Source organism: Grampus griseus (genome assembly GCF_964374135.1).
Source record: "Grampus griseus genome assembly, chromosome: 19".
Classification (NCBI taxonomy): domain Eukaryota; kingdom Metazoa; phylum Chordata; class Mammalia; order Artiodactyla; family Delphinidae; genus Grampus; species Grampus griseus.
Window position 1 is genome coordinate 33005042 of NC_139013.1, and position 24532 is coordinate 33029573.

Consider the following 24532-nt stretch of genomic DNA (forward strand, 5'->3'; position numbering starts at 1 on the left):
AGGTCCCCTCCACCAGGAAGCCTACACAACCCACTGAACCAACCTTAGCCACTTGGGACAGACACCAAAAACAACAGGAACTAAGAACCTGCAGCCTGCGAAAAGGAGACCCCAAACACAGTAAGTTAAGCAAAATGAGAAGACAGAAAAACACCCAGCAGATGAAGGAGAAAGGCAAAAAACCACCAGACTTAACAACTGAAGAGGAAACAGGCAGTCTACCTGAAAAAGAATTCAGAATAATGATAGTAAAGATGATCCAAAATCTTGGAAATAGAATGGAAAAAATACAAGAAATGTTTAACAAGGACTTAGAAGAACTAAAGAGCAAACAAACAGTGATGAACAACACAATAGATGAAATTAAAAATTCTCTAGAAGGGATCAATAGCACAATAACAGAGGCAGAAGAACGGATAAGTGACCTGGAAGATAAAATAGTAGAAATAACTATTGCAGAGAAGAATAAAGAAAAAAGAATGAAAAGAATTGAGGACAGTCTCAGAGACCTCTGGGACAACATTAAACGCACCAAATTCGAATTATAGGGGTCCCAGAAGAAGAAGAGAAAAGGACAGGGACTGAGAAAATATTTGAAGAGATTATAGTTGAAAACTTCCCTAATATGGGAAAGGAAATAGTTAACCAAGTCCAGGGAACACAGAGAGTCCCATACAGGATAAATCCAAGGAGAAACACGCCTAGACACATATTAATCAAACTACCAAAAATTACATACACAGAACAAATATTAAAAGCAGTGAGGGAAAAGCAATAAATAACACACGAGGGAATCCCCATAAGGTTAACAGCTGATCTTTCAGCAGAAACTCTACAAGCCAGAAGGGAGTGTCAGGACATATTTAAAGTGATGAAGGAGAAAAACCTACAACCAAGATTACTCTACCCAGCAAGGATCTCATTCAGATTTGATGGAGAAATTAAAACCTATACAGGCAAGCAAAAGCTAAGAGAATTTAGCACCACCAAACCAACTTTACAACAAATGCTAAAGGAACTTCTCTGGCAGGAAACACAAGAGGAGGAAAAGACCTACAATAATAAACCCAAAACAATAAAGAAAATGGTAATAGGAACATACATATCGATAATTACCTTAAATGTAAATGGATTAAATGCTCCAAACAAAAGACATAGACTGGCTGAATGGATACAAAAGCAAGACCTGTATATATGCTGTCTACAAGAGACCCACTTCAGACCTAGAGACATATACAGACTGAAAAAGGGGATGGAAAAAGATATTCCATGCAAATATAAATCAAAAGAAAGCTGGAGTAACAGTTCTCATATCTGACAAAACAGACTGTAAAACAAAGACTATTACAAGAGACAAAGAAGGACACTACATAATGATCAAGGGATCAATCCAAGAAGAAGATATAACAATTGTAAATATTTATGCGCCCAACATAGGAGCACCTCAATACATAAGGCAAATACTAACAGCCATAAAAAGGGAAGTCAACAGTAACAGAATCATAGTAGGGGACTTTAACACACCACTTTCACCAATGGACAGATCATCCAAAATGAAAATAAATAAGGAAACACAAGCTTTAAATGATACATTAAACAAGATGGACTCAATTGATATTTATAGGACATTCCATCCAAAAACAACAGAATACACATTCTTCTCAAGTGCTCTTGGAACATTCTCCAGGATAGATCATATCTTGGGTCACGAATCAAGCCTGAGTAAATTTAAGAAAATTGAAATCGTATCAAGTATCTTCTCTGACCACTATGAGACTTGATATCAGTTACAGGAAATAATCTGTTAAAAATACAAACACATGGAGGCTAAACAATGCACTACTTAATAACCAAGAGATCACTGAACAAATCAAGGAGGATTCAAAAAATACCTAGAAACAAATGACAATGAAAACACGACGACCCAAAATGTATGGGATGCAGCAAAAGCAGTTCTAAGAGGGAAGTTTATAGCAATACAATCCTACCTCAAGAAGCAAGAAACATCTCAAATAAACAACCTAACCTTACACCTAAAGCAATTAGAGAAAGAATTAAAAAAAAACCAAATTTAGCAAAAGGAAAGAAATGATAAAGATGAGATCAGAAATAAATGAAAAAGAAATGAAGGAAACGATAGCAAAGATCAATAAAACTAAAAGCTGGTTCTTTGAGAAGATAAACAAAATGGATAAACCATTAGACAGACTCATCAAGGAAAAAAGGGAGAAGACTCAAACCAACAGAATTAGAAATGAAAAAGGAGAAGTAACAACTGACACTGCAGAAATACAAAAGATCACGAGAGATTACAGATAGCTCCGCATAGCACAGGGAGATCAGCTCAGTGCTTTGTGACCACCTAGAGGGGTGGGATAGAGAGGGTGGGAGGGAGGGAGACGCAAGACGGAAGAGATATGGGGACATATGTATATGTATAACTGATTCACTTTGTCATAAAGCAGAAACTAACAGACTGTTGTAAAGCACTTATACTCCAATAAAGATGTTAAAAAAAATCAAAGAAAAAGTCATTATCCCAAAAATATATGATTATATTTGCATATAGCATTGATATTTTAACATTAGTTTTATACTATTGTTTGTATATATTTAATTTGAGAGGTACAGGAAGCATAAATGTTCTTCAGCGCTTTTTGTGTACAAATTAGAAATTTGTAGAAGAAAACCTACTTTTAATATTTAGGGTTTCAGCATAAAATAGAATTCTTCCCAGTTGGTTCAAATGTAGAGATATTAAGGGAACAAAGAATGTTGAGGAATTCAGAAACTAATAACACCAGGACAGTCAAAGGTCTGGAAGGAGATAAGGGAGAAAATGATGACACCAGAGCCCAGTGAGAGCTGGAATAGTGGTGGCCACAGGGCTGCTTAGCAGAGGGATAGTTGTGGAGCATCTCAGCTGCTGCCAGAGATGCAGCACTGGTGCAGGGAGGGAATGAGGAACAAATTAGTTGTTCTCTCTTCTCCTTCTTTTGACTCTCCTGGAGGATGCCTCATATTAGCTAATTCAGTACAGAAGCCAGGAGGTGAGGAAACCCCGGTGATGCAGTCCTCAGCAATATGGGTCCTTAGGCACAGAGTAGGGAAGGATGGAGAATGGATAGAAGGAGAGACAGTAGCCCCAGTGAGGAGACTTTCACAATGTGTATCAACTCCAGGACTCTTAGTGTTTTCATGGACGTGGGAAGAGAGCTGGAGTGATGTTACCCAAGGCTTGCCCATAAATTTCTATTTCTGAGAGTTACTCTGCTAAACACAAGGTAGAAGTGTTTGTGGTCGAATAGAATAGTGAATTTCAGAGTGGGAAATAGTAGCCTATTATCAGGTTGCTTTACTTCAAAATTTCTCAAAGCCTTTAGATTTTGAAAATATCAAGCTTAACAAAGTTAATTTGAGAGAAATTTCAATAAATATTCCACAGAAACAGTGCCCATATAAAATATGTTGGAGAATACTGAAATTATTGGATTGAAATAGAAGTCTAAGAAAGAGACATCTTTGGAGAGTTGAGAAATAAACTCTATTCCACTTACGACATTGTCATTCCTTTCTTTCTTCACGAAACAAAACTATATAGCACTTAAAGTCAGAAGAAATGGAAAGTTAAAGGGAAAATTGTCTTCTTCTTCTATTCATACTTCAACTGTGGGCATTCCTGCAAATTCACATGTCAGTGATCTGATCTTTCTATATATTCTCTTAATGAATGCCCTCTTCCCCCTGGTTTCAGTTCTAATCTCCATTCTCATTATAATGCAATCGAGAACTGCCTTCCTATGTTCTAGTTCAGAATACCAAGTACATATTTTTCAAATGGATATTTGCTTTAAGCAAGCATCTCAGATTTAGCATCAGGTTATCTAGTTATTTGGTCCTGGCTAAGTTGCTTAACCTGTTCAACTGAATTTCCTTATTTGTGATATGAAGAGTTGGGCTAAACACAATTTGTGTAAAAATGTTGCTTCATGTGTTTTTATGTTAATTCTCCCAAATTTCTATGAGTCACTTAAAATCTTCTGGAGGGAATTTTTATTCATCTAAATCCATAAGTTCCACAGAATGAAGAACAGCTACAGGAGGTTGTTATTTGCGGTTCAGAAATGGGACAGGATTTGAAAAGTAGAATCCAGAGTTGCTTATTTGGTCCAAAGTTACCTCTTTGGAAGAGACTGTGTTCAAATCCATGGACTATGAGGTTTCCTGGAGGAGCAGCCCAACAAACCATAGACAATCACATTAATATATCAAGAGGGATGGCTTTGCTTCCTGTGCATCAGGCACCTGGAGGTGGGGCCTGTCCAGTCCTGCTGACAGTGGCGGTCCTGAAGGACTGCCCTGGTAGTCTGAAGTCCTGTAATTCCATGCCTCTAAAAGAGGATATCACTCCCCAGCTAGCAGCTGGAGAACGCTGATAAGATTGACACTCCACAGGTCTTCACAGAAGGGTCCCAGTTTTTCAACTGTTGTAAAAACCTGAAAACTGAAATAAAAAGCCCAAACTGAAAACTGTTGAAAAGTTTTTCCCAGTTGAAAAACTATCAGAACAACAAGAAGCAAACTACAGTACTATTTCCACTTCCTTAAAATTTCCCCTTCTCAAGACATTAAAACATGACTGACTGTGCAGATATTTCAGGCACCCAAACCAATGTACAGATAAAGAAAATCTGTCCCCTTAATTAAAGATTCTCAGTAGCTTGAGAGGGAAATCAAGGTCCAGCACCTTTATAAAGGATGATTATTAAGACAGAGCTAATGGAAAAGACTCAAATGCATTTGTCAAATTTGATTAATGTGTTTTTATTTTAACATTCCCGTGGTTAATTAAATCTATCATAAAAATTAAAATAAAAAACATCCCCTTCCCTATCTGTCACCCATTTATCCACCTTCCAACAATAGGTAACCTCTGTTTTGTTTCTTTTGAATTCTTCCAAAACATTTCTGTGCAAATATGGATATTTTCTTTTTCCCAACCTATATTCAAAAATGGTAGAACTTGACAAAATATATATTATGTGTCTTTCTAATTCGATGCATTAGAATACTTTCAATTTTTAGAAATAACTGTGTGGTATTCCATTATATTAGTGTGTCTCAATGAGAGGGAGCAATTTTGTCCCACTTGGCACATTTGGCAATGTATGGAGACATTTTTGGTTGTTGTAACTGGGGGTGGGGTGTGCTGCTGGCATCTAGTGGGTACGAGCCAGGGATGGTGTTAAACATGTTACAATGCTCAGGACAGCCCCTCCCCTTCCAAAGAATTATTTGGTCCAAAATATCAATAATGCTAAGATTGAAAAATCCTGTGTTATATGGGTGTACCCCAATTTACCTATGCCCTATTGATGGACAATTGAGTTATTTCCAAAATTTTGTTATTACAGCAATGCCAGAATGAATAATTGCATATGCTTTATTTCACATACGAGAGACTATTTGCAAGAAGTAGAATTGATTGTTAAAAGTTAAAGAATTTTTCATTTCAGAATGGAAAAACTTCATGCATTGGGAGTTTTGTCAAGTTACAGTCCTTTCAGAAACGTGTTAAGGTTTATTTCCAACTACATTGCCAACATTGTGTGTTAACAAGCATTAAGAAATTTATCAATCTGAAAATGTGTTATTTGAGTCTGTTTTAAAGCTTTCTTTCTCTTATTATGTTAGGTTGAGCATCCATTCATAATTAAGGGCCCATGCAATGTTCTATCTTTCGTGCATGGTTGTTTATAGTTTTTTCCCCAGTTTTAAGAAATGTTTGTTTTTATTTTTATTAGTTTCTCGGGGCTCTTTTTTTCTGTTTGGTGATTTGCAAGTAATACCCCTGGTGTGTCACTTGTATTATGACAGTGTTTTTAAAATTTTATTTTATATATTTCAACCATGAAGGTTAAAATATACAATTTTATATATTATATATAATGTAAATATAATAATATATAAAATATAACAGTATGATTATTATAATATATATTATATAAATATAATTATAACTATAAAATACAATTTTAATTGATTCATTCTTTCATGGTTTCTGTGTTATGAGCTACTTTTAGAAAAAGTCTTTCTGATAATTTGAAATCCAAAGTTTTCTTTTATTGCTTTTCTGATTTTATTTTTACAATGAAATCTTTGATATTTGGTAATTTATGTTGGTATTTGATGTTATATGTCAATTCAATTTTTACCCCCCAGCTAGTTAAGTAGCTGTCTCAAACATAGTTTTTGAATACTCCATATCTTCCCACGGATTTATTATACCCCTTAAAACATTTATACCATCCTCATTGGTGTTTGACTTCGCTCTGTATATTGTGCTCCATTTATCTGTCCTTGTTCATGAGTGGTACCACAGTCTCATTTTTTTTTTTCATTATTGGACTGAGTTCATGTTTATTGCTTTTCATTTTTAGAGTTTTTTCCCCTAGCCATTTTTGCTTGTTCATTTTTATAAGAATTTTTAACAGCTTTATTAAAATGTAATTCTTATACTATTCACCCATTTAAAGTATATGGTTCAATGGTTTTCAGTATAATCGCTGATATGTGTGACCATCATCAGAGTCAGTTTTAGAATATCTTCATCACCTTATAAAGAAACATTGTACCTTTTAACTGTCACCTCCCTGTCTACACATCCCTCTACAGCCCTAAGCAATGACCAATCTACTCTTTGTTTCTATAGATTTTCCTATTCTGGACATTTCATACAAATGGAATCATACTATATATGGTCTTGTGTGACTGGCTTTTTTCACTTAGCAGGCAATTACAGGGTTCATCCAAATTGTAACATGTATCAGTATTCCATTCCTTTTCAAGGCTGAATAATATCCCATTGTATGGATATACCACAGTTTATCCATTCATCACTTGGTGGACATTTAGGTTGTTTCCTCCTTTTGGCTACTTTGAGTAATGCTTTTATAAATATTCATGTGCAATTATTTTTTGTGGGTATATGTTTTCATTTCATTTCATTTAACTAGGAGATGAATTGGTGGGTCATGTGGTATTCTATGTTAAATTATTTGAGGAAGTTCCAGATAGTTTTCCAGGGTGGATACAGCATTTTCTTTTCCTATTAGGAGTGTATAAAGGTTCTGATTTCTCCATATCTTCAACAATACAATCATTTTCTGACTTTTTGTTCGAACAATCCTGGTGGGTGTGAAGTGATATCTCATTGTGGTTTTGATCCATGAGAATTTTAATTCCTTTTGTTAACATAAAGATAAAAGATTACTGTTTTATTGCAGTCAATTTGGAGAGAATTGAAATCATTATATATTTTCAATAAATATAATTATCATATGTGCTAGTTTTTTCACCATATAATTCATAGAGACATTTCTTATTAAATATATCCTCACAGGTTTTATATTTAGTTTGTAAATTTAGATATTCAGTTTAAGTTTTTTAGCTGGTTGTGTGTACAGACATTTCTTATCATATATATCCTCACAGGTTTTATATTTATTTTGTAAATTTAGATATTTAGTTTAAGTTTTTTAGCTGTTTGTGTTTGCTTGTAGAAAATCTACTATCTGAAATACTAACTTTGTACATTGCTACATTACCAAGTTTTGTTCCTAACATTGGTTTTCATTTTTTTATTATTATTATTTTTTTTACATCTTTATTGGAGTATAATTGCTTTACAATGGTGTGTTAGTTTCTGTTGTATAACAAAGTGAATCAGCTATACATATACATATATCCCCATATCTCCTCCCTCTTGCGTCTCCCTCCCTCCCACCCTCCCTATCCCACCCCTCTAGGTGGTCACAAAGCACCGAGCTGATCTCCCTGTGCTATGCGGCTGCTTCCCACTAGCTATCTGTTTTACATTTGGTAGTGTATATATGTCCATGCCACTCTCTCACTTTGTCCCAGCTTACCCTTCCCCCTCCCCGTGTCCTCAAGTCCGTTCTCTATGTCTGCGTATTTATTCCTCTCACAGTGGCTTTTAGTTGATTCTTTTGAGTTTTTCAGTTATAAACCATAAGACAGTTACTTCCTCTTTTCCAACTTAAGACTTCATAGTCTTATTCTTTTTTTCTTGTTAAGTTTAATGTTATCTTTTGGGTTAATATATGTTTTATCACAATAATATTAATATTTGAAAGTTTTTAAAAGTTAAGAATAGACATTTAGCTGTATCAAATACTTTTTCATTGTATAAGAAGATAAGTAACACTTGGTCATGATGTATTATTCTTTTGATGTGCTACTGAATTCCAGTTGCTAATATTTTATTTAAGATGTTTGCTTTGATTATCAGAGATGAGATTTGTTTGTAATCATCTTTTGCGGGCTAACACTGCCAAGTTAAGTATCAATGTTGTTTCGCTTGATTAAAAGAAATAATTGTTTCAGTTCTTTTTATTCCCTGAAACAGTTCAGAAAGCATTGGAATTATTTGCTCTTTAAAATTTTGGTAGAGTTCTCTTGCAAAAGAGTTTAGGTTTTGTGGTAGGCAGAATAATGCCCCTGCCCCCCCCAACAATATCCATGTGCTAATCCCTGGAAGCTATGAATATATTAGGTTACATGCTGGCAAGGGAAAATAATTAATATTAAAGTAAGAAGTTTATCAAGGTGGGCTCAATATAATCACAGTGTCCTTTAAAGTGGAAGATGGAGGCAGACGAGGTAGGAGCCAGAGAGAGATGTGACTATGCTGTGCTACTAGTTTTGATGTTGGCGGAAGGGGCATACACCAAGGAATGCAGGTAGCTTCTAAAGCTGGAAAAAGGAAGGAAACACATTCTCCCCTAGGACCTCCAAAAAAAATGCATCCCCGCTGACACATTGATTTTAGCCCAGTAAGACCCATTTTGATCTTTTGACTTCCAGAACTCTAAGAATTAGTTTGTGTAGTTTTACGTTACTAAGCCTGTTATAATTTGTTACAACTGCTATATATATATATTTACATATATATACAACAAATATATATATTTACATATATACATTTATGTAAGTATATATTTATATATATTCATATATTTACATATGTATATGTATAGTTATTATATAATATCAGTGTGAATTCATATTTATATGTGAATATATATATATCAGTATTCATTAATTCAATCTTAGTATAGTTGGCCCTCCATATCTACAGGTTTTGTACCTGTGGATTCAACCAACAGTGAATAAGAATGTTTAGAAAAAGAATTCCAGAAAATTCCTAAAAGCAAAATTTGAATTCGATGTGCATTAGTAAACTGTTTACATAGCATTTACATTGTATTAGGTGTTATAAGTAATCTAGAGATAATTTAAAATACGTGGGAGGAGGTTATATGCAGTACTAAGCTATTTTACATAAGGAACTTGAGCAGCTGAGGATCTTGGTATCTGTGGGAGGTCCTGAACCAATACCCTGTAGATACTGAGGAATGACTGTATATATATACATAAAGCAGTTTCAGAATTACTAATCCATACCTCTGTGAGAAACAAAACTAGAGTACAATATTTATGTACAGTTATTTTTTAATCTTTAGCCTTACGGTAGCCATTCAAAACATCACTCTTATAAAATTACTTACTAGTTCCCTTTTCCTCCCTAACTGATGTAAAGAAAAAGGTCTTTGCTAATATTGACATATAAATTTAAGACTACAAATTTTCCTCTGAGAATCTCTTTAGCTGTATCTCATGTCTTGTTATTAGCTACTATATTTAATATTATAATCTGTTTTACTGTCTTTCGTTTATATTCTTACTAACTTAGTTTTGTAATATACTTCTCTTTTTGCCAGGTGGTAGGGATGATTTATTCTGGCTTTCTTATTGTCTTAGTTCATTTGCATCCAATTAGAGAATACTGTTTTATTTACACATTTCTGAAAATCATCGACAATTTGTGGCATAATATATATGATCAATTTTGTGACTATTCCATGGGCATATGAAAATAAAGTACATTCTTTATTTTCAGGGAAGAAAATTTAATGTATATTTGTTAAATTTAAAAAAATTTTAAGTGTTCTTTTATTAACTTAATTTTATGCACTCGATATTTCATAGTCCAATATCTGTGAATTAAAGCTTCCTGCTTGTTGCATATTTCTATGTATTTCCCTCTGATGTCTTTTACAGTTTTTGCTTTATCACCACTGCTGCTGCTTCATTTAGCTTATGCATATTCATAGCTGTTATATGTTTATGCAGGTTGTACTCTCACCAGTATAAATTGTCTTTCTTAGTCTAGTTTATTTACTTGTTTTTGGCCTGAATTCTACTTTGTCAAGTGCCCCACTTTGTTTTTGTTTGCTTTTATTCCCCTAAATTTTTCTGGTTTTGATTTTCCATAGTGTCCAATCTGAAAGTTTTCATAGATATTCTCACGGTTTTAATATTAATTGACATGACAGATATATCTGGTTTATGTCCAGTTTTTAGTTTTTAATGTTCTTTTAGTTTCTTTTTTAGTAAGTGTTGTTTTCTTTGCTTTCTCTGGGTTTTCTTTGTCTAATAGTTGACCTTTATAATTATTTTTTTAAATATGTGTAGCCCTCTACTTGTTAAAAAATGTAAATGGCTCCTTCATATGAAGTACCTTCCCAAGGTCATCAGTGATGGAGCCATAATTTAAATCACATAATATTTGTTCTGTGCAGTTTTTTTTTGTTTTGTTTTGCTTTGAGTCAGTATAGGCTCTAGGGACAGTTAGTCTGGAGATGTACTTCAGTGATCTTTTAAGCTTTCTCTAATTCCCAACCCTCTTTCTGGATCACAAGTTTGTATAATTTATTTGAACATATATTTAATGCACAAACCAGATGAATAAATGAGTGGCCTTAATAAATGATTGATAAAGATGGAGAATTTTTAGGTAATTGGTTTAACATTATAAGATAAAATGGAATATTACTGATGCAAATTTTCTTTTTGTTGTTGCTGTTTTGTGTTTTTCCAGTCTTCTCTTCAAAAATATTTATGGCAGGAATATGTTAAATTTTTTTGTGCCTCTGATGAACTTGCTACCTTTTGAAAGATTTTATACCACCCTAGTTGCAGAAAACTGGGCTGTTGTTTTGTTTCTTCTACTTGCCTTCTCTCAGATCCTCTGCCTATATGTGTAGAAAGTTGAAAATTAGTGATAAATCATCCGTTTAAAACAAATGCTTTTCTAGAGATATAATAGTTACAAATGACAGACCAGAGGGTACTTGTATCATGTGTTGTGTAGAGGAAGAAAAAAGATGCAAAGCTTACCTGACAGACACTTTAAAAATGTCTTTGAATGAATTGGTGCGGAATAAAATCTGAGCTAGATTTAATCACACGAGGAAAGTTTTCTGGGCTTAACATTTTATTTCATAAAATGACCATTTCATCCCATTTCAGAATCTTAAAACATGTGTCATTTTGCTCAAATGCAATTTACACAAAACAAGGCCACAGGCCTCTCAAGTTAGAAAGACCAGACGTACTGGAGTGAGACCCAGTTGTTTTAGAATCTGAGCTCTATCCATTGATGGAATATTTCTTAACCTCTCTGACACTTGGTTTTCTCGTCTATAGAATAGATGAGAATAATACCTGTCTTCCAGAGGGAAGACGCCTTAAATAAGACAGTGTATTACAATTGGTGGTGTAAGTGGATAGAAATAAGAATTCCCTTTCTACAATCCTTGTCCAACGGAAGCCTGTTGAGGACTTCACAGACAGTCCAGAGTAGTCCAATTCATTTAATGCCAATCAGGAAACTACTCAACAAGCTGACCTTTGTACAGCTGTCGTGAATGCTCTGTATCAAAGGAGAAATGAGTCCTATAGGATTACAACACTCTCGAACTGTGGGCTTTGGTTTATTTTCTGAGGAACTGTTTTAGTCTCCTCCTGACCAGGCTGATAGCGATTTAGCATTATTATAGCTTTCCTAACCAAGTTGCCTGATAAATGTTCATATTGGTGAATTTGCTTGCTAATACATGTAATGCTAATAATAGAGTCAGCAATGAAATTAAGTTTGCTTTATTAATTTTTCTATATTAAATTTCACTAACAGATGCATTAAAGATTGTTATCTTTATTATGCCAACTCTAATGAAAAGACATCCATCATTAGTGATATGCTTACAAAACATTTATGAGGGAAAAAATCAATAACCTCATTAAACATGTTTATATTTGTTCCTCCAGTGTCAATTATTCCCGTAGTTATTAGCATATTCACATTATGACATAAAACCAATGAATAGCGTTTTCCCGTATAGTAACCTGATCTTGTCTCATTTTAACTAACTTGTGTTTCAGAATATTTTATGTTTAATACGTCAAATCTTAATATTAAAAAAATGTTTGTGATTGAGATCGAACGAGATTTACCCTACATTTGAATGCACATTTCTAAAGAGTCAAAATAAGCCTAAATCTACCATTTAGATTAAAATTATATGTGTATAAATGAGCCAACATTTTCATTCTACCTATAGACAAAATGAGTTTAAATTCTGTAAAATGTCTATATCTGGAAAGTATCTCATTCAAATTTGGATCTGGAGACTAAATGACATCTTATTTTGTCCCCCAAGATTTGAAAACCTAAAAGATCACTGTATCTCCTGCTTTATACTACTTTAAACATATTTTAAAATGAAATATAGTATTCAGATCTCTGGTTGTAAAACAGAAGAAGCAACAGATCCTTGGTGTTCTATTAAAATTTTCAAAGCTTGTTATTTAATAGACTTAATTAAATCTGTATGTTTTATGTATGTATATGTGTGTGTACTTGTGTGTATATGTGTGTTTTATTTAATAGCTTATTATTACCACTGTTTTGAATTGAACTGCATTGCCATTTGTAGAAAGTATGTCACAATATTATAATTGTTTTTAGTAAATGCTAAATGGTCCTACTCAATCTAAATGTTTGAAAGACTACTTAGTGTAACAATAATGCAAGAAGTTTGAAAAACCTTATCCAGGTGAATGATAAATAAATCTACTTGCATATCTAACAAATACTATATGAATGTGTCAGCCTTTGAGATAAAAGGGCGTAGGATAAGGTTAAAAGAGGGCAAGAAATTAAAGAAAACATTAGAGTAAAAAGAAAATGTACAGAAAATTTAATTGATGACCCCACTAAACTGAACAAAGAATTCTAAAGACCTAATATTTATTATAATCATTGTAAAGCAGTTTGAAGTTAGGCTAAGGTGCTCCAAACCTTGTGATTTAATTCCGTGGTTATAAATAATCCAACTGGAAACTTACCCACAGAAATGGCCCCTGGAAATTGTTATGGAATGGAATTATGAGCCTGTACTTGGCCTCCTGAGCCACAATAAATGTGTTGTAAGAACGTAAAATACATGTGATACCTTTTGTGAGAGATCATTTTAGTGGCATAGACTGAAACTTTAAAAGACCTGTGTGGAGATACAGTTCCATAATTCTCATAAGAAGAGAAGGGTGTGAAATTGACAGGCAAAATTTCACAACCTCTCATTTCTCCCAAGTATATTACCATAGCAAGGCTATGTACTCTGTATTTTGGATTCTAAATACTTGCATTAAATATTTTTGCTTTACCTATACTTTTCTAAGCTTCGCCCCCGCCCCACATCAAAGAATATTAGAATAGAATGCTGAGTTTACTAAAGAAAGAACACAAAATTTTAAGTAGTTAAAATTTCCCCCGAGATATTTAAAAAAATGTTTAAGGTAGATTAAACCTAAACCAAAAATTAAATCAAATTATTTTCTGTGTGCTCAGTTTTCTGTAGGGAACCAAAAGTCACTGGAGTATAAAATTCTAATTAATTATGTGGAATGCTAATGGATTTTAAATTAAAAATATGTGCTGTTTAACACCACCTCACTCCACACAGTTTTGCAAGTGGATATTACAATGAAACTGTCCTATAAAATCTGGAATGCATGAAAGGTATAATTATCACTTTTCCAATTTAATCTGAGGAAAAGAGCTGCACTCTTCATCAAGAGAGGCTTCCTACAGATTTGCACTTTGACAGTTCAACCTGAAGGAAGGTTTATTATTTTACTCCACATACAGTAATGGATTCACTGGTGACATTATTTTAGCAACCAAAGTATTGTTGCAGCTTTTCTAATTTTATAGTAGTTTTTAAGCCTAACTTCTTTTGCAGATATGGAAACTGAGGTTGACACCAACAAGGTTTCCCATTTCATGTTGGGCATTTAATTAATCACAGCAAGCCCAAATGGAAGGGACCAACTATGAATCCATGTCATTTAAAAACATCAAATATAGAAACTCTTTACTCTCTATCAGTTTGCTACCAATGTTCTCCCTAATACTGACCCTTTGATATTGGAATGCTTTAAGAAAAAGCATGATACCATCTAGGGTTGGCATAGTTTCCCTCATTCATTGGCTTGTTTGTTCAGTGAGCATCTACATTATACCAAGAATTGTTTTATGTAGAGAAGACTCAGCAGTGGCTAAAACAAAGTACCTTTCCTTATGGAGTATAGAGCCTGGTGTAGGAAGATAATTTTGTTAAAAAAGGGAAAGAAACATGTATCAGAGTGTAATATAATAATAATTGAAAGGAAAAGGCTAAAGTAGGGTAGGCGTGATTAGGTAAATGGTGGTTGCTGTTTTATCTTGCGTGGTCAGGAAACATTCACTGACAAAACAGTGTCTTAGCTGACACCAACACGGCATGAGAGAGCAAACTACATGAATATCAGGTGGAAGAGGGCTCCATGCAGAGGAAACTACAAAAGCAAAAGCCCTGAGGTGAAAATACCCTTTTATAAGACACACAAGTAGTCCAGGTCTTGGGACAAAAGGAGGGTTAGGGGGCTGGTGACCATATGGGCAGAAGTAAACAGGGACCAAACAAAATGGCCATTGAACAGAACAAGGCAGAATATAGTCTGTTTCTGTGGCGTCATCATGACTAAAGATAATATGGTGAGTGTGGGCCACAGACAGATGAAGCTGACTCTATCGTCTTAGAAGTGAGGATTACTAGGGGGAGGAGGAAAGATGCGGAATCCAAGAGAACTATGAAAAATCCCTTGTCAACTCGTATCTCCAATGCACGCTTTTGTTTGTTTGGAAGAAGCAGTCCTTTTTAGAGAAATCTAGTCAAAAGTATTTCATGAGCGGTCTTGTACTAGGACTTTGGAAACAAGAGCAAAACACTTATCCATAGTGCTTATAAGTGAGGTGTCAAGTAAAACAAAGTCTTAGAACAGACACTCTCCCATCTTCTAATCTTAGCAAATGCTATCTTTTGACTTCCTTTATTTCTATTCCCCTTCCATACCTAACTTTTCTTTGTTTTAAAGAACAAGTTTATGTCATCCAGGAATTTCTCCTCTTGCTTCCTCCCTGCAACATCTTCCCACTCGGGTCACATTGGTGCTTCTCCTCATTGTGTTCTGCCTGCTGTCCCCAGGCCACCTACAATGAAAGCACCATGAGAACAGAAATGTTGTGTGTTTCTCTCAGTATTATATCCCCAAAACTTAGACGAGACCTGAAAATAGTAGGTACTCAACAAATGATTAATGAATGATTAAGGAATGAACGAAAAGCACTTGAACAACTAAATAGACAATAGGCATGTAATATCTTTCCCCACTGGGCGATGTTTCTTTTTCACTGAAGTTCTGGCACAGAACTTAAAAAACACAGTAGGTGCTTCATGACTGGATTGGTAGATGAGTGCATTAACAGAAATTTAGGCTTACTCTCTGGGGTTTGCACCCGTGAAGAACAACACAGGTTTACTTCTCCCAAGGTGCTATTTTCCTTGGTCCCAGATAAACCATACATTGATATGATTGCCCAGAGGCCTAGGTAGTTAGATAAAATTTAATTTTATAAAACTGTATCATTCCAAAGACAGTGGTTTAAAAAAATCTGGTTATGTTTACAAGTTGACTATTTTTTTTTTAGGTTTAACACTAATTCTGTAGGATCTTAATATGTGTGATTTGATTTATGAAAACTGTATCCAACACACATAAACATACTTTCTTTAGCCTATTAAAGATTTGGTAGCAGCATTAACATTTGTTGTGAAAAGCAGGGGATTAATATACAACTCTTTTCTTTCTCTTGAAACAATTCCCAGGACTAGTTTTGCATGAATAAACTCTGGTAAATACTTCCTTAACATTGTGATAGAACGAGAATTCAAGGAAGTCATGTTTTATTTAGTTAAAGTTTAGAATAGGAAAAAAAAGTTGATAGTTGTTGAAGTTGGTTGATGGGTATGTGGAGGTCCATAATATATTATTTATACTCATAAAATTTTATAAGATTTCTAAATCTTATAAAGATCTGATTTTTTTATAATAAAAAGCTAAAATTTAAAAAATGCACAGGGTTGTCATCTCACTTGTTCTCTTATTGAGCATCGGTACTTTGGTCATTTTAGTTATTTTGGCCCAAAACTCAATTTAGGTATTTTGTTAGTAACTGAGTGACCATATCCTATATCATCTAAACCAGGACCCTGCTGGGAATGAATGGAGGTGCTTTTAATGAGTTAGGACCACAATCACAAAACAGGGCTGTTCAAAACAAACTGACTCAGGTGGTCTCCCACTTGGTAGGTAGGAATTCTACTGAATATCTTTAAAAATTGAATACTCTGAAAGTCAACAAATAAATGAGTCAATGTAATAAGCAAGTAAACCTCAGGAGCAATGCCAGCTTTTCCGGTTTCAGCATTTTCTGAGGTGCTGAATCTGTGAATGAGGCAGTTCTTCATGAAGGGAGTGCTCTGCCTGCTTCTTTGGGAGAATGCCTTTCCAAATGTAGGCTTCCTGGCAGTAAGCTCTGCATGGCTAACCCTCTGAGAGTTAAGGAGTTCCCTGGTGCCAGTTGGCTGTTGAAGATTACTTTGCTCCCTGCCAACTCACTGCTCCTATGGCAGTCATGAAAACCTTTTCCTTATTCATCCATGCGACCAGCCAGCTGGCAAGGGGGTGATCACTAGTCTGTGAGCAGGTTGCTGGCGATGAATGCCACATGTGCCTCAGGAGTCTCAGATGAAGGCTTGATATGGTAGGCACACAGTTTTCTCAAACAGAATTATTTAGGTCTGATACCTAACGTGAACATGGTTGGTATATTTATATAAAGTATTAAACTTGACTAATTTATATTTGTGGTAACAAACCATTTCACATTTTCAAAATTAATTCTATTTACTAAAATTGTTTCAGTTTTTTTTTTTGACCCAGCAATATGAATCTTAAATCCAAGTCAGCTTGAGAGTAACAATACAATGATGAAAAGTACTACTCAAAAAGTTCAAAAAAGTGCAGAAAGGTACTGCTCAAAAAATACAAGTATTTTATTGGACTTACTATGTTTTAATAAAACTTTTACACACAGTTAATTTTTGACCTTATATTCTGATAGATTTGAAGAGAAATAGTTGTCTCTCAATAAACACCCATCATTCAAATAATTTAAATCCATATCAACTGCTATAAAAATTATATTCCTTCTTCATCAAGAGCTCTAAAAATGTCAGGACACTTTTATACAAGAATCCAACTTTGAGGAATTCAGTAATGAGAGAAATGGTCAAAAATATTATGTGTCACAGCTTTATTTATAACTGTGACTAACAATAATTTAAATAAATAATAATTGAGAAAATAATGAAACATTTTGATAAATTCAATACTTGAAATGTAGACATGCTTTAAAAAATATTTAAGGGTATTTAATGACTTTTAAAATATTCATGTAACTGATTTATTTTTGAAAGCCTTCTTTTCATCTAGCTATAGATATTCAGTACTGTAAATATATATAGAGAGAATAATATTGGAAGAAAATATTCCAAAATATTAATTGTTATCTGTATGTTTGGAGTTGATGGATAATAATGATTTCTATAGACTTTTTTTTTGTTTTATGAGTTTTCTGAAATGTTCATTAATTACTGTTGTTACTAATTTAACTATTTTAAATTAGGTCTATATAAATTATATTTGTATATGTAATACATATGTACATATGTGTGTGTATATACATGTATACTTACGTATATATGGCAAGATTTATGCCCACTAACCCCAAAGCAGTTTGGACAAATTTACCTTATTTCCAGATTCTGTCACTTGAAGGTTGTCATATCGAGGAAGGTCTAAACTCCATCAGTAATGTCAATCTTAAACCCATAGTAGTTACCACTAATTTATTTAATACTATTGGTTTTAGAAAATTTATATCATGTGCTTATAGTAAGTAAATTTCTTCATGTTTCTTCTGTTACTAATAAAAATATCTTATGTTATAAAACATGTCTCAGCTAACTGACTGAGGCAGAGGCAGATATTTCTATGTATCTGTAAAAAATGTCTCTAGATAATTAATATTGTCTATAAATAGTTCATTATTTTCACGTACGTCCTGTTTTCCTGAACTCTGTGTATAACTGCCCAAGTATGGATAGACACATTTATATTTAATTTATGGAAGATACCAACTTTAAACTTGACCTTTGTGTATGAGTTTGAGATCTTTGAAGATCAAAATAATAGTGTAAATATCCCTTATGTATTATATACATCTGTGCATACTATACAAAAGTATATAAAATAATATAGTGCAAGCTAAAAATATACATGTTAAATATTATCTATCCAAGTTATGCTGTCTAACTTTTTAATAGGCTCAAACAAAGTATTTTAGTTTATTTGTTTAATTTAGAGGGAAATGTTAGCTTTTAGGATGCTAAATCAAAATTGTGCTTTGATTTGTATTTATTATTTTGTATACCTATATAGCAAATGCTTCAAAGAAACGGCTCTTTTTATATAAGGGCCTAAGATTAATTAATATTTTGGGAATGGTATTGAAGAGAGAGGAAGATGCCAGCAGCATCCTAAATGCTACTTACTTAGCAACTTAGTTAACAATTTGAATAGCCTAGATTATTTTTCCACAAATTTTGATTTATTTGTCTCAGCTTTTTTACCTTTGCCTGCCGTGTCTTCTGTAACCTGAGCCAGTGAAATTCTACTGATACATTTAAGCTCATTTCAAAAGCCATCTCCTCCATCAAACCTTCTTTCATCCTTCGACCAAAAAAAACCCCATAATTTCCCATGCTGATACAATCTCTTCATAGCTCTTCTAGGACACACTGCTATATACAGCATTGTGTGTGTATATATGTGTGTGTGTGTGTGTGTGTGTGTGTGTGTGTGTGTGCAAGTTTTCACGTATACTCAATTTCAGTTTGGAGAAAAAGTATGAACCTTGGGCTCAAATGGGTTTTGACTCACAGGTACATGAGTACCTATGAGTCAAGGTACATGTCCTCCTAGGTACCTATCCTTGGCCCCAAGACATCAGTTATTGCTGTCTGTATTGACACTGAAATAGACAATCCAGGAGTTAGTGTGAGATGAAGTAAGGAGATGTTAAAAATGGTTTAACTTTACTGAAGCATAGCAGCAGTTCAACTATGGTCAGTTTATTATTATTATTAATATTTTTTGTATCCTCTAATGTGTCAATCACAGTGTTTATATTAGGAGCTTGAAAACATTTAAAATTTTTATTTGACATATTTTAATACATAAAGGCCTTTTTTATGTTGGGAGCTGATTTAGCGAGATTCCTTATTTTAAATAAATGTCAAACAATTTAGCAAATGATAAATGTATTATGTCTTAATTTGTTTAGCTTTCTCAGCTTCTTATTAACTTTAACCTTTTAATTTGTATACACATTATATTAGGTAAATAACTACTTATAGCTACTCCACTATGCTTTGTGCTAACTGTTTTTTAATAATCTATTATAAGCCTCCATTTTAATGAAGCAGCGTTTAGGGAATTTCAGTATTAAACATTTGATATTTTATTAATAATATATTTGAGTAGGTTAAGAATAAAGGCTAATCATAATTGTTCTTTTTTTAAAAAAATAATTTGCAGCAACTACAGATCCTCAAAGAAATATTTATAATTCTTAAGATCAAATACTGATTTTTGAGTTTCCTGTATTACTATTTATCCTGTGAAAATATGGACTTTGATTATTTTTTATGGTGTCCATTTCTAACATGGTGCTCTTCGTGAAAACTCATTTGCTTGGTCGTGATGCTGTCTCAGAATTGTAGTGCCTGAGGGAGCAAGGCATTTTATATGATTTTTATGATGCAACAGGCTTCCTTAAAAAAGAAGCATAGGGCACTATTTACAATAGCCAGGACATGGAAGCAGCCTAAGTGTCCATTGACAGATGAATATATAAAGAAGATGTGGCACATATATACAATGGAATATTACTCAGCCATAAAAAGAAATGAAATTGAGTTATTTGTAGTGAGGTAGATGGACCTAGAGTCTGATACAGAGTGAAGTAAGTCAGAAAGAGAAAAACAAATACTGTATGCTAACACATATATATGGAATCTAAAAAAAAAACAATGTTTCTGAAGAACCTAGGGGCAGGACAGGAATAAAGACGCAGACATAGAGAATGGACTTGAGGACACGGGGAGGGGGAAGGGTATGCTGAGACAAAGTGAGAGAGTGGCATGGACATATATATACTACCAAATGTAAAACAGATAGCTAGTGGGAAGCAGCCACATAGCACAAGGAGATCAGCTCGGTGCTTTGTGACCACCTAGAGGGGTGGGACAGGGAAGGTGGGAGGGAGACACAAGAGGGAGGAGATATGGGGATATATGTATATGTATAGCTGATTCACTTTGTTATACAGCAGAAACTAACACAACACTGTAAAGCAATTATACTCCAATAAAGATGTTTAAAAAAAAGGAAGAAGAATATAATAAAATGTCTTGTGAATTAAAATAAATAACTAAATAAAATTTTAAAAAAGAAGCAGAGGAAGGCACATTTTAGAAAATCTAGGTTTTAGATCTGTTTCCACTTAACATCTATTTTTATTTGTTAATTCTTTTATTTATCTTTATTTATCTTCCCAACTGCTGTTTATAAAACCTGTACTATGTGTCAGAGACTGGACTGAATAAACATTGGAGACATAGTAGTGAGTAAGGGATTATGATAAAACTTATCCTATGTTCTGTTTTTATTCACTCTAATTATATTTTCAAGTACAAGGGTGCTGTGCTCCATTTTACACATGTACATTTATGTTTTGACTTCAAAATAACACATCCCATAATTGTTGGGCTCTATCATTATAGTAATCAGAAGACCCCACAACTGACTGATAAGATAACCAAGAGATTTAGGATTAAGCCTTTATCAAACTCTTTGAAATTTATAATTCATAAAAATTAATTGTTTAGGACGTGCAAGACATCTCACAATCTTTGAATTTCCTGAAGTATCACAATGTATATCCTTTACAATATATAGGAAGCTTGGAAAGTAAAGTATGTTCACTTTTATCCCCAGCCTTTTATCTTTTACTCAGGAATAAAACCCTCCATAAAATAAACCCCACAGTAAGTGCTGTGTCTACCACCATGTTTCATTAGACTGTGCAATAAGGTAAGCATCAAAATGTTGGAAAATAAACAAAGCTGACTTTTATTTCTGTTATCCTTCAATATGGATAAAATAAACATGTTTTCTGTGGAAAGAAAGCATTCTTTGTCAGAGTCAAATGAGATAATCCTTACCTAAAAATATCGTGGATTTTTCTTTGAGCTTCAAACAGTCTCTGAATGCACTAGGTAGTCAATAAGATTAATTTCATGAATTGTTCAAGCATAATGAGAAGCCAATATATTTGAAACCAGTTGTTAACTGGTAGCAAAGTTAAGCAACATTTAGCCTAATTAATTAACCAAGTAAACTATCCAGTTTTTCCCACGTAGCTGTCTTCTCTTAAATATCTGTAACACATCACATCTTTTAAAAAAATACACAGCTATGTACCGCGAATTATAAATTAAATACTTTGCCTATGCTCTGTTCAACTTGACTGCCTTTATTCTGGTTTTATCCTTGTAAAATATGTAATATTTTTATGTACTGATTGTACTCCTCTATAGCCAATTGATTACTCAACAAATATATTCTAATGTCAGACACTGTTTGTAGAAACCTTATAGTGAAAACCATGTAGTTTAAATGGATGTTAACCTGATGTCTATATTTGAAAAAACTAATTTTCCACCATTACTGATTGCATATCAGTTCAGCATTGAGATTCTCTTCCTTTAATGATGTTTGTACTTAAAAGGCAGATTTAGTATCATTTCAGCTTTTCCCACTTTGGTGATGCGTTCTTCAGTTAAGCAGTTTCCTCATTTCATTTGTTACAGGGAACCAAGGATGCAAGTCTGCATTCCCCTGTACATGAAATGAGGGAAAACCATGCTGCGATAGTCACCTCAGCCATCACACATTCAGTTTAAACATACAGTAATAGACTCATACTCCAGGAAGGCTTGCTGTGTTTGTTTGCAAACTAGTATGCCATACGTACAAGTCTGTGGTTTTATTGACGTATCCCTTTCCATTCCTGTGGTTTTTAATTGAAACCCCCACTGCTTTGCCCAGCTTCAGGAACGCAGAATATCGGAGTATTACATTTATTTTCCAACTCAGACAAGAGGAACACAGAGGCTCCAGTCTGTGTAGCAAACTCCTATACATTTTAGTGTTACCTTTGGTCTTTAATGAAACAATGAGCCTTTGCATATATAAATTGGGAATTAGTGGCTGAATGAAGTCTGAATTTAGGAGAAATTTGTTTCAACTTCTCAACGTATACAATTATTATTACCTGTAGAATTGGGACTGGATCTGTGTCCTCAACAGATTTTTAGAAACCTTTCCTATTTGTAACACTCTCTAGTAAATGCTGAGAGTCAAACATGAAGGAAACAATTTTTTCTCTTAACATGAGTTGCTAACGCTGTGACAATTATTACCTGGCCTCAAGGAGCCATGTTACTTAAAACCATGTAATTTAAAGAGATATTAACCTAATGTCTATATTTGAAAAAAACTAATATTTTACTAGATTGCAATGGAATTGGTGCTTATATTTCTCTCTTTTCCCTTCTGTCTCCTATGATCATGTTGTAGTAACACAGAGCTGAATGTTCAGTTGGTATTGAATCTTATAACACATGACTGAGTGGTTCCTAAGGATTAACCTCGGTCAGACTTTTCTTTCCTTCTTCCTCTCCTCTGCTCGTCTGTAGATCCTAGTTTGACCAAGTTTTAAACCATTGTATAAGGGGAATCTTTTTTTCCAAACATTTTTATATAAATTAAAAAATTCTGAATATATTGAGCTATTTTTTTTCAGTACCTGCGAGGTAGAAAAAGTATCACCTTCCTCCTGTACTTCCTCTGTCTAGGTCCCAGAGTCACTTTCACATGGTCTGCAAAGAGGACAGAGTCAAGAACTGTTAGGTTTGCATTGCAATTTCACCAAGGATAGAAAGTGGACCATGAGACTGCCAAGGAAATCCAGCATTTTTCCCGATTTTCCTGGCCAGAAGTTAAGGTGAGTAAAGAAAATTATACTGTTACCCAATTTCCTACAAAGCCTAATTTAAGTTCTTATATAATATACATTATATGTTGATTTTCTGGAATATGTTGAAAAGTCACTTGTTTTCACAGATGAAAATAACAAGATAGGGTTTGTAAGTACTAAAATTTTTCTATTTTTATGAAAGAAATGGAAATGAAGAACTTTATTCTGTAATTATGGTGATTGATTAATAACAATAGGTTGAGATTCATAGTGTAACACAGATAAATCCCACCAATCCAATTAGTAAAATGAAGTATTTCTTTTTGACGAAGCATTAAAGATTTTAGGAAGTTTGTTTAAAATGCTTTGAAGGTATCATTCATTTAGTACAGCATTATATTCATTATTAGTAAAATACAAATGCTTAATAGAACTGCCCTCCCATTGTGTATGGTTGAAAATACATTGTAAGGCAGAGTCCTTCACTTAATCCTGTACTAATGCAAGATTTGTATAATGAGAATTGGTGAGATTTGAGGTGACTGCAGTGAATCTCTAGTTCTACTTCCACCCCATCTCTCTTTTTTTTAAAGTGATTGAGCAATATATGTATATCTGCAGAGATATTGACAAAATGAAGAATATCTAATGCCAGTGGAGCAATAGTAATAATACTAAAAAGTGGTGTAAATAATGAAAAATAAATATCTAAAGCAAAACATTACTGGGTTTCTAACAGATCTTTAAGATTTTTCTCCATTTTGATAACTTTTAGTTAGATAGTTTAAAAATCTATAGACATGGGAAGATTTCAGATTGATAAGTGATCTGCTCATCTGAAGAACAGTATCATAGATGAGATAACACAGGCTTGAAATTCTCATGGGCCAGTGTTCATAATCTGACCCTCTTACTTGGACATTTGATTTAATCATTCTGAGATGAATTACCACAAAAGAATATAAATTTTGCAGAATTTTTGTAAGTATTACAAATAATTGAGGTCTTAAGCCAGCCTTTTAAAAGATATTTTTCCAACGTGCATATCCTATTGTTGTA